This window comes from Suncus etruscus, chromosome 2 (assembly GCF_024139225.1).
Source record: "Suncus etruscus isolate mSunEtr1 chromosome 2, mSunEtr1.pri.cur, whole genome shotgun sequence".
NCBI lineage: Eukaryota > Metazoa > Chordata > Mammalia > Eulipotyphla > Soricidae > Suncus > Suncus etruscus.
In genome coordinates this window covers 100,356,669-100,369,150 of record NC_064849.1, presented here as the reverse complement: position 1 = coordinate 100,369,150, position 12,482 = coordinate 100,356,669, and positions in this window count along the sequence as shown.

Sequence of the window (12,482 nt, the reverse complement as noted above, 5' to 3'; positions counted from 1 at the left end):
AAAACCCAAATATTGATACGTTGGCATTGTATTTTTTCTAAAGCTAATTTCAGTCCCGATGTTTGTAAACAGTCAATAATATAAGAGTATAAGTCCTGTAAATCTGTTTCATTGTTCATTGTGAGCTAGATATCATCTGTATAATGAAATATTATGGCTTGAGGAAAATTTTTTACGAGCAGGGAGCAGGGTTCAAACCTTATCTACAAAAAAAACTGACACATTGTTGGGGAATTCAGCATGCCTTGGGGAGAACAGTCCATTGGAAACATCTGCAGGGATGGGTATTATTGAGAGAAGGAACTGAGAATACAAAACGTTTTTTATCATCTGGGTGGATAAGAATATGGTAGAAGCAGTCTTTCAGATGAATTATAATTAGTGGCCATTCGTTTGGAATAACTACAGGTGATGATAAACCAGCCTGCAATTTGCCCATAGGTATCATGGATAAATTTACAGCTCTAAGATCCATCCAAAAGTCTCCATTTACCGGATTTCTTTTTTATAGTGAATAAAGGTGAATTTCATTGAGAAAAAGATGGTTCAATATGTCCTAAACTTAGCTGTTCCTCCCACTAATTCTGTCAGCACCTTTAATTTATCAGTTTTAAGGGGCCACTGAGCTGTCCAAATTGGTTCAACAGATTTTCATTTTATTTTTTATTGGTTGCTGGTATTTTTATGGTAGTGACCCCTTACTAAAAATTTTGGGTTTTTAAATCAAAAGAAGGTTCGGCTCTTCTGGAATTAATGGGATGTGAATTCTGCTTTCCATTGTTTGTGTAAGTCCCGGCCCCACAGGGATGGTGAAAATGGGCCCACATGAGGTCTGATTATCGCTTTTTGATTTTTTGGACTGTAAATTATCATAGTCCTTGTACTCAACAGACAGGAGCTCAGGCCTTCTACTCCTTCTAGTGAATATGAGATTTCCTGAAGAGGCCAATTTTCTGGCCATTCTTTATCAGAAATTATGGTAACCTGAGCACCCGTATCTATCATGCTGTCAAAGGGTTGCCCTTCCAAGTGAAGTTTGATTATTGGGTGTTCATCTTTAAATTTAGTAACCAGAGTCATGATTGGGTTTTGAGCAGCACCCAGATCTGTGCTTCCAAAACCTCCAATTCTAGTCTTATCTGAAGTCCCAAATTTGACATAAGGCACTATTACTATCTGGGCAATCGCTTCTCCTTTTTTAAAGGTCCATGTAATTGGTACAGTAATAACTACAATGATTTCTCCCATAGAATCTGAGTCAATGACACCAGTGGTTACTGATATACCCTTTATGTTGCAGGAACTTCTGCCAAGAATCAAACCCATAGTATCTGGGGGTTTCAGGCCCACAATGCCAGTTTCTAACATGTAAGGGCATGCTCCTGGGTAAATTGTAATGTCCTCTGGGCATAATATGTCTAATCCGGCGATCGCTGATGTTGGTGGGAATTAATTCCCTTATATTGAAGAATTTTCTTGGCTTGGAAGGATTATTGTCTGTGAACTTTGCGCTGATTTGGAAGGGCCTAAGGGGAGGCCATGTGGGCGTGTGCCCTTGAGGAGCTGAATTTATAAGAAGATGGCAATTCCTTTTGGTATGCCCCTGTTTTCCACAATGGTAGCAGACGATTTGCCTCCTGGAGATTGTGTGAAACCTCTTCTTAGTTTATATCAATGAGGTTTTCGGATCTGCAATCTTTCGCCTAGTGGTGACCCATTTTGCATTTTGGGCAAAGACCTGGTTTATGGAAAGTGCCCTGTCCCCGAGAAGAGTAAGGTATCATTCCCTAGGTAACTGGGAAGGTTTGTGCCGAGTTTAAGTGGGGTGGGGGGTGGGGTTCCCCATAGACATTCCGACAGGCATAAAGGAAATCATTCACACCTGCCTTTTCATTTAATGTATTCAATACTTATCTACAGGCCGAATTTGCATTATGATAAGCCAAAGATTTTACTAGGAAGTTTCTCAGCTCCTCATCTTCGACTTGTAACTTCAGAGCATCTTTAATCTTACCTACAAACTCTGGGCCCTGAGAGATAGCACAGCGGCGTTTGCCTTGCAAGCAGCCGATCCAGGACCAAAGGTGGTTGGTTCAAATCCTGGTGTCCCATATGGTCCCCTGTGCCTGCCAGGAGCTATTTCTGAGCAGATAGCCAGGAGTAACCCCTGAGCACTACCGGGTGTGGCCCAAAAACCAAAACCAAAACCAAAAACAAAACTCTGCATATGGCTCATAAGGGCCTTGTGTAATTTTTAAAAAGTTTCCTCTATCAATGCTGTTAGAATCAATTATTTCCCATGATGACAATGCAATATCCCTAATTAAAGTTAAGATTTCTTTAGGCAAAGCTGCTTGTGTCTGAATATTTGCAAATTGATTTTCTGCCATCAATAATTCATATGATAGAGTAACAACTGCCACTTGTTTTTTTTGTTTTTTTTTTTTTTGTACCATTCTGGCTATATAATTTGGCTTTTACGCCTTCTGAATAGTACATTTCCCATTCAGTTCGCTGTTTAGACGACAGGCATATTTCAATGATTTCTTTAAAATCATACAAAGTCCAAGATGAGTTATGACTCGAAAGTTTTAGTAACTCACACTGTATGGTGATTTTGGACCATACTATTTACATGCTTTTTTAAATCGATCTAATTATTTTATCTGATAGGGTACATAGTTAGAAAAATTTACCCCATGTAAAGGGTATGAGATCGAATTAGCAAAATTACTCTGAATAAAGTGCTGAGGCCATGCGTGTGGTTCATCTTCTGAATCTGCACTGTTGTGCGATTCAATTTTGTGAATAGAATCTGGCCTCACTTCTGGAGTTAGCACCAGAGGTTGATCATTGTCTGAGTCACTATTGTCATGCGATTCGCTAGAATCAGGCTTAACTTTTCGAGTTGTTTTTCTTCCAGGAAAAATTCCTATATTGTTGATGGGGCTGATTCGTCAGCTTGAACCTTGATCTGAATTTTCTTTTTTTTTTTTTGTGGTTTTTGGGTCACACCCGGCAGTGCTCAGGGGTTATTCTTGGCTCCAGGCTTAGAAATTGCTCCTGGCAGGCACGGGGGACCATATGGGATGCCAGGATTCGAACCGATGACCTCCTGCATGAAAGGCAAACGCCTTACCTCCATGCTATCTCTCCGGCCCCATGGTCTGACTTTTCATTGGAAAGATTTCCTTATTATACATACTGATTTTCACCTCACCATTTCCACACTTTCTATTTTCTAAATACCAGTAATATCTATGCTCACAGTAACAATGTGAGCCAACACAGAAATTACACAAACTATGATAGCTGGAGACAATGCAATTTTCATTTGAAATATAGTTTGAAGTGTCCATCTTTGCCCCTTACAACTTTTCTGAGTCTAAGGTTGGTGTCATCAGATATTAATATGGCCACCTGAACATTTTTAGGATGTTGTTTGCTTGGATAAATTTTTTCCAGCCATTGATTTTGAGTTTGTTTGTTCTGACTATTCAGGTGTGTTTTCTGTAGGAAGCAGAATGTTGGGTTTATCTTTATTTTTTTGTTTGTTTGTTTGTTTGTTTTTAGCGTCTGTAGGTGGGCTCGAAGGGTTCATCTTTCTGATCCATTTTGCCACTCTGTGTCTCTTTATCGGTGCATTTAGTCCATTGACGTTGAGGGAGATGATTTAATGTCATCTTTGTGTATAAGTTTGGTGTGTCTATTGGTCTGTCTTGTCTTAAAGTAGACCTCTCAGTTTTTCCTTTTTTTTTTTTTTTTTTTTTTTTTTTTTTTTGGTTTTTGGGCCCACACCCTGTGACGCTCAGGGGTTACTCCTGGCTATGCGCTCAGAAGTTGCTCCTGGCTTCTTGGGGGACCATATGGGACGCCGGGGGGATCGAAACCGCGGTCCGTCCTAGGCTACGCGCAGGCAAGGCAGGAACCTTACCTCCAGCGCCACCACCCGGCCCCCTCAGTTTTTCCTTTAAGGCTGGTTTTGCATCTGTGTAATTTTTGAGTTGTTGCTTATCCATGAAAGCTATGTATCCTTCCTTCAAACCTGAATGTGAGTCGAGCTGGGTGCCGTATTCTAGGTGAAGCCTCCATTTCATTCAGTCTCTTGGGGGGGGGGTTGGGTTACACCTGGCAGTGCTCAGGGGTTACTCCTGGCTTTAGGCTCAGAAATCGCTCCTGGCAGGCACGGGGTACCATATGGGATGCTGGGATTCCAACCACCGTCCTTCTGCATGCAAGGCAAATGCACCACCTCCATGCTATCTCTCCGGCCCCATTTCGTTCAGTCTTGTCATAATATCCCAACACTGTTTCTGGCCTTGAGAGTTTCTTGTGACATTGCGGCTTCTGGGGACCCCCGGCCAGCAGGGTGAAGGGGATGAATGCCGCAACTTATTCGTGAGTTCACTGAAGCCGACGCCGATCCAAAATATCTGTGGAAAAATCTGTAGAGGTTAGAAAGAAGGCCTAAGTCTTGTAGCTGATCAAAGGCAATTTTATTAAGGTGGGTAAGCGCTTATATATTTTTACACAAAGGGAGACATGTCTCAAAAACTATTGGTCATATTGAACCATCTCTTATCCAATTATATATTCCAAGCATAGGCACATAACCAAAAATGATAAAGGCAACTAAACATTAAGCCTACTGGGCATACAAGCATGGTCAATTCAACAAGCTTTTCACCAATTATATGCTTATTCCAGGTATTTTGGCCAAAAAGGGAAAAAGGATAGAGTGTGCTTTGTTAAGCACAGCCCATAGGAGGTGGGGAGGGGTAAAGGGGAAGGCATGACTCAATGGCTGATCCTAGCAATCTTAGCTTGACCGGAATCAGAGACATATAAGGAAATACTATCTACATCTTGTCCCTGGCCTCATGGCCCTGTGGTTAGCACAAGGGGCTATGTTTTGTTGCAAGATTTCCTATTTGCTGATGGGCTAGGAACCTGCCGACAGTCACGTATGCAGCTCAGTGGAACTTTCCACAGAGACAGAGGTTAAGTTTGATGGCATCCATATTTTTATGCAGGCTAGAGCAGTCTCCACATGACATGTCTTCTGTAAATCGAATAGATGCTCCTTAGAATGTAATTTTCCTTTTTTGATCTTGCTGCTTTCAGTATTCTATCTCTATCTATAGGATTCATCATTATGACTAGGATGTGTCTTGGGGTGTTTTTCTTTGGGTCTCTTTTAGCTGGTACTCCTCGGTCATGCAAGATTTGATTGCATGCAGTCTTTAGCTCTGGGAGTTTCTCTGTGATGATATCTTTGACTGTTGATTCTTCCTGTGGATACCTTCCTGGGCCTCTGGGCCTCCAATGATTCTTATGTTGTTTCTGATGAGTTTATCAAAGACTTCTATTTTTAATCTGTTCACATTCTTTGAGTACATTTTTTATTGTATGATTGTTTGCCTTAAGGCTCTTTTCCAGTCTCTTCTGCTGTATTGAGTTGTTCTGCATTTGATCTTCCAGTTCACTGATTCTGTCCTTGGCTGTTATTACACTGCTGGAGAGGCTATCCTGCGTGTTAAGGTGGGGCTCATTCATTAGAAGGACGGTGGTTCAAATCCCGGCATTCCATATGGTCCCCTGAGCCTGCCATGAGTGATTTCTGAGTGTAGAGCCAGGAGTAACCCCTGAACGCTGCCAGGTATGACCCAAAAACAAAAAAGATTACAAACCACAGTAAAAGAATTCCACATCTCTACAACAGCCCTACACAATTATTTAAATGATCTCTCTCAAAAATAAGAGACCCCTCTTGGGGGGATGTAGAGCTTCAACAGGCTTAAACAATGGTTAAAGCCATTGTTTCAGGTGGCTGACCTAGGTTTGACCTGACACCACCAGCGTGCCCAAGCACTGAGCCAGGAAGCATCCTGAGCAAGGCTGCTTAGGGCTTAACGCCCCACCATACCCAAATTTGGGTATCTTGGAAATAGCAGAATGCCCATTGGGAAAATACAAAAGAGGAATAAGGACTCTCCATTCTTAAGTGTACAGATCCCTTCACAATTTGAATTTTATCCCCTCCCTCCCCCCTTCTTCCTTCTTTCTTATAGATGCTGTACCTAACCAAGAATCATGCCATGCCTAAGGGACTCACACATGTGTGGCCATCAGGAGACTCCTGGCTCTGAGCAAGTGGGCAATCCTGGGTTGGCTGAGGGGGCCCAAGGCAAGGAAAAGGCCAATATAGGCCCCATCCAATATGAAGCTCAACCAGTGTACTCTCTATCTCTGCCTCAGGTCAGGTTGAAAGGCTGGCCCCAGGGAGAAAAAAGGGGCAGATAGTGCCCTGCTCATTCTTTGCTGCCTTCTCCCCAGACCCAGCATGCACCACTCCAGGAAACCAGTCTGCCTTCTGCTACCTGAGCATCTCCAGGCAATCTGTGATTTAGAGCTGAGTCAGAAGAGGGCCAATCTCTCCCTCCAAGCAGGCCCCAGGTGAGGTCTGTCTATGACCTCACAAGAGGCCCTAGGTAGGGGGTGTGTCTTCTTCCCAGCAGGTGGTCCTACTCTATAAAGGCAGAGCAAGGTGGGGGTGGGTTTATTCTCCAATTCCCTGCTCAGAGCTTCCTTCTCTCTCCTTTCCCTCTCTCCTCTCCAACTCTCCCCTCTCCTCTCCTCTCTCTCCCTCCCTCTCTCTCTCCCTTCCTCCCCCCTCCCTCCCTCTCCTCCCTCTGCCTCTCCCTCCCTCCCGCTTCCCTCCCTCCCTCCCTCTCCCTCCCCCCCTTTCCCCCTCTCTCCCCCTTTCCCCTCCTTCCTCCTCCCTCCCCCACTCCCTCTCCCTCCCTCCCCCTCCCTCCCCCTTCCCATCCCTCTCTCTCTCCTCCCCCTCCCTCTCTCTCCCTCCTTCTCCCTTTCTCTTCCTCTTTCTCTCCCTCCCTCTCCCTCTCCCCTCCCACTCCCCTCTCCCTCCCACTTTCTCACCTTCCCTCTCCCTCCTCCTCCCTCCTTCTCCCTCCCCTTCCCTCTCCTTCCCCTTTCTCCCACTCCCTCTTCCCCTCCCTCTCCCCCTCTCTCCTCCCTCCCTCTGCTCCCTCTCCTCCCTCTCCCTCTCCTCTTCTCCCTCTCCTCCCTCTCCCTCCCCCTCTCCTCCCTCCCCCTCCTCCCTCCGTCTCCCCTCTCCCCCTCCCCTCTCCCTCCCTCTCCCCCCCCTTCTCCCTCTCCCCCTTCCTTCCCCTTTCCCTCCCTCCCCCTCTCTCCCTCCCTTTCTCTCCCTCTCTCTCTCTCCTCTCTCTCTCTCTCTCTCCCTCTCTCTCTCTCTCTCTCTCTCTCTCTCTCTCTCTCTCTCTCTCTCCCCCTGAAGAGGTCTGCAGCTAAGGTCCTAGGGCTCCACATAACCTCCAGGGAGGCCACAGACTGGCAGGCAAGGGGACATGAGCTTGAACCAAGAGCAGGCCTGAGTGGGACATGGACAACTTCCCTGCTCTATGCCACAGCTCCTAAAGTTTCCTCAGGGAGATGGTGAGGAAACACAGAGCTCCTTCTGCTAAGTACAAGGCTGGGGCTATGAAGGTTGTTCCATGGACCAGGGTGTTCATGGACTGGCAGGCAATGGGTCCAGAACCCCAGTTGCCAGAAGATCTGAACTGAGAGCAGGCCTGGGCCTTTGCCAAAGACAACTTCCCTATGTTCTGCTGCCACTCTGCCAGAGTTCTGAGGACTGAACCTTTGCCTGCCTGTGCTGCTCACTCTGCCTGCGTGGATCTAGGAGTAGGCATTGAGCACCACCTAATCGGCCCCAATGTCAAAACACTCGCATACAATAAACTGCCAACAAACCAACAGACAAAAGCCTTCAACACTTTCTTGCTTCACTAAAAATAAATGATTCATTACTTTCCTTGTATGCAGCAGTCATGTTTAAGCCCCAGCACCACAGAGGATCTCCCTGAATACAGCTGAGTGTGGCCCATAAAACAGAGGTCATGACAATGCAAATGGGGTGAAAGAACTGTCCTTCTGTGGACAGAGTGAGCGATAGTGTACACACCCTAGGGTAGGGCACAATCACAATCAGGGTAGGGTCAGTAACATAATAATCCCATAAAATGTTTACATACACAACACTATAGCAAAAAATAAATTCAAAATGTGCATGTGCGTGTTCTCTCTCTCTCTCTTTCTCTCTCTCTCACTCAGTATTTGTGTGTGTGGATAGATATATAATTCTATTTAGGAAAGGATCTATGTGAAAGTTCTAGTCTATAAACAGGGTGTGAGGCATGGAGAGAGAAAAAGGGTAGGAATATTCTATTAAGCAAAGGGAAAAAAAACTACCTAGATTAGTTAGGATGCAGGCAATTTCTAAAGGCATATGCCAACATTTTCAGTTAGTTTGCTTTGGTTTTGAAGTGTAAGGAATAGGATGCCATGGTCACGTATCCAAAGTCAAGTAGTTTCTAGAAGTGCAAGATAAATTCAGTGACTGAGGAGAAGAGCAGGTCTCCAGTTTGAAAGTCTTCTTAGGTAAACATAAATGATTGATTTTTTTCTCCTTTCCTAGAAAGGAATAGAAGCAAGTTCACTGGTCATTCTGAGGCAAAAACCACATGACTGTTCCTCAATGAGTGTTTGCTTGATAGTTTCTTCAAAGCCACTGGCCTCTGGGTTCAGGAAAAAGAAGGACTCCCCTTGCACATATTCAAGCCTGGTTTGATCCCTTCAACCAAATCAAATTCCCAAAGGCATCTAACAATGACCCCTGAGCTCAGAGCACGAGTCAAGAACCTTCCAAGAATCTCAGGCCTTTATTCCCTGTCAGTACCCCAGTATCTTATGTGGGGTGAGGACTGCACCTGGCAGTGCTCAGGGATTAGTCCTAGTTCTGGATTCAGGAGAGCTCCTGGAAAGTTCCAGGTAGGAAATGGCATGACGGGGATCTAATCAAGCACCGACATGCAAGGCGCTTGCCCTACCAGCCCTACCAGCCATGCTATCACTGTGGTTTTGGCAGCAGCATGTTTATTTTACTTTCATTTTGAGCTTTTCTCCAACACTCTTTTTATTTGAATGAATGTTCTGAGTGCCTCTGGCAAGATGGCTGTGGGACGGAAGGCCAAGGTTCAGAGACATGAAGGCCCCTGCTGCTTAGGGTGCTTCTGGTGTCTCTTTTTGGACCTGTGTCTTGGGACTGGCTGGGATTGATACACCTTGTCCTGTCCCCAGCATGCAGGATAACCTGACCAGGGCCATGGTGCACTCCTACTGCAGAAAACCTGGCGCTTGGGTGGCTCCAACTGCAGTGATGGAAAGAGACTCCCAGGATGGGAAATGAACTTAGAGCTTATGGACCAGACATTTATCGCCTAAGAGGGCAGAAGCAGGGGAGTTGAGACCGCAGAGCAGGGAGGAGGCTTGACACAGATGTGGCATGGCTCCAACAGAAAACAAAAAACAAAGCTAGAAATGGTACAATGTGTGTGTGTGTGTGTGTGTGTGTGTGTGAGAGAGAGAGAGAGAGAGAAAGGGAGAGAGAGAAAGAGAGAGAGGGAGAGGGAGAGAGGACAAGAGATAGAAAGAGACTGGAGGAGGAGGGGATGGAGAGGGAGAGAGGAAAGAGATAGGAAGAGAGCTCTAAAACGTTTGAGCATATGTTCTGCATCATCTTGGCACCCCTTGTTCCCCCCCAGCCCTACAGTGATATTGCAATATAAAAGATGATTACAAACAACAGTAAAAGGATTCTTTATCTCTACAACAGCCCTACACAATTATTTAAATGATCTCTCTCAAAAATAAGTGACCCCTCTTGAAAGGATGTAGAGCTTTAACTGGGATTAAAGCCTTTGCTTCAGGTGGCTGACCTAGGTTTGATCCTGGCACCACTAGGGTGCCCAAGCACTGAGCCAGGAAGCATCATGAGCAAGGCTGCTTAGGGCTTAACACCCCACCATACCCAAATTTGGGTATCTTGGAAATAGAAGGATGCCCAAACCGTACAAGTTTGGAAAGATGCAAAAGAGGAATAAGGACTCTCCATTCTCAAGTGTACTGATCCCTTCACAATGTGAATTTTATTCCTTCCCCTCTGCATTCCTCCCTTCCTTCTTGTAGATGCTGCACCTAACGAAGGATCATGCCATGCCTGACTGTGGGGCTCACACTTGTGTGGCCCTCAAAAGATGCCTAGCTCTGTGCCAATGGGCAATCCTGGGTTGGCTGAGGGGCCCAAGGCCAGGAAATATAGTCAATATAGTCCCACTTCAAGACTAAGCTCAAACAGTGCACTCTATCTCTGCCTCATGTCAGGTTGAAAGGCTGACCCCAAGCAGAGAGGAAAGGGGCAGATACTGCCCTGTCCACTCTTTTCTGCCCTCCCCCAGACCCAGCCTGCACTGTGGGAGACTCCTCTAGCCTGCACAAAATAGATGCCATCAACCTTAGCCTCTGTCTCTGTGGAAAGTTCCACTGAGCTGTATACGTGACCATCGGCAGGTTCTTAGCCCATGAGCAAATAGGAAATCTTGCAACAAAACATAGTGCCTTGTGCTAACCACAGGGCCATGAGGCCAGGGACAAGGTGTAGATAGTATTTCCTTATATGTCTCTGATTTCGGTCAAGCTAAAGATTGCTAGGATCAGCCATTGAGTTATGCCTTCCCCTTTACCCTTCCCCACCTCCTATGGGCTGTGCTTAACAAGGCACACTCTATCCTTTTTCCCTTTTTGGCCAAATACCTGGAGTAAGCATATAATTGGTGAAAAGCTTGTTTGAATTGACCAATGCTTGTATGCCCCATAGGTTTAATGCTAAGTACCTTTATCCATTCTTGGTTATGTGCCTATGCTTGGAATATAATTGGATAAGAGATGGTTCAAAATGACCAATAGTTTTTGAGACATGCCTCCCTTAGTGTAAAAAATATATAAGCGCTTGCCCGCTTAATAAATTTGACTTTGATCAGCAACAAGACTTAGGCCGTTCTTTCTAACCTCTACAGATTTTTCCACAGATATTTCGGATCGGGTCGGCCTCAGCAAATCCACAAATAAGTTGCGGCATTCATCCCCTTCACCCTGCTGGCCGGGGTCCCCAGAAAGCCGCACTGCACCACTCCAGAAATCTTGCAGGCCTGTTACTACCTGAGCACCTCCAGGCAAATTGTCATGTAGAGCTGATCCAGGAAAGGGCCAGTCTCTCCCTCCTAGTAGGCCCCAGATGAGATCTGTCTATGACCTCACAAGAGGCCCTAGGTAGGGGGTGTGTCTTATTCCCAGCAGGTGGCCTGAGGCAGAGCAAGGTGGGGTTGTGTTTATTCTCCAGTTCCCTGCTCAGAACCTCCTTCTCTCTCTCTCTCTCTCTCTCTCTCTCTCTCTCTCTCTCTCTCTCTCTCTCTCTCTCTCTCTCTCTCTCTCTCTCTCTCTCTCTCTCCCCTCTGGAGAGTGCTACAGCTGAGGTCTGGGGCTCCACATAGCCTCCAGGGAGGCCATGGACTGGCAGGTATGGAGTCCTGAGACCCAGATGCCAGAAGGCCTGAACCAAGAGCAGGCCTGGGCCTGGGTCATGGACTTCTTCCCTGCTCTGTGCAGCAGCTTCTGGGAGCTTCCACAGTGGGAAGTTTGAGGTGATATATAGTTCTGCTGAGCACAAGGCTCGGACTAGGAAATTCTTTCCAAACCAGGGAGGCCAAGGACTGGCAGGCAAGGCATCCACAGCTCGAGATGCCAGAGGGCCTAAACAGAAAGCAGATCTGGCTCTGGGTCATGGACAACGTCCGTGCTCTGTGCTGACGCTCTTGGGAGCTTCCACAGCAGGTAGTTGAGGTGATATATAGTTCTCCTTCTGCTGAGCACAAGGTTGGAACTAGAAAATTCTTTCCAAACCAGGGAGGCCAAGGATTGGCAGGCAAGGCATCCACAGCTCGAGATGCCAGAGGGCCTGAACAGAAAGCAGACCTAGCTCTGGGTCATGGACAACTTTTGTGCTCTGTGATAAAGCTCCTGGGAGTTTCCACAGTGGGGAGTTGAGAAAATGCATAGTTCTCCTTCTCCTGATAACAACTCTGGGACTAGGAAATCTGTTCCAAGGACAAGGTGGTCATGGACTGGCAGGTAATGGTTCAAGAACCCCAGATGCCTGATTCCCCATTACAAATCAAAGAACACAGCAAAATCAGCTTAACCCAGGTAGGCTTGCCTCTGCCCACAAGGACAGAGGTCTAATTCCTGCCTGTCTTTGGACTAAAGGAGACTCTTTTAAAGGCTACACCCGGGGCTGCTTCCTGATTCCCAGTTACAATCAAAGAACAACACAGCAAAATCAGCTCTTGAGTGCTTAACCCCAGATAGGTTTGCCTCTGCCCACAAGGAGAAGGGGCTAATTCCTGCCTGTCTTTGGGCTAAAGGGAACTCTTTTAAAAGAGACACCTGGGACTTCTTCCTGATCCTGGGTGACAAAGAAGAAAACAGAAGAAGAAGAAGAAGAAGAAGAAGAAGAAGAAGAAGAAGAAGAAGAAGAAGAAGAA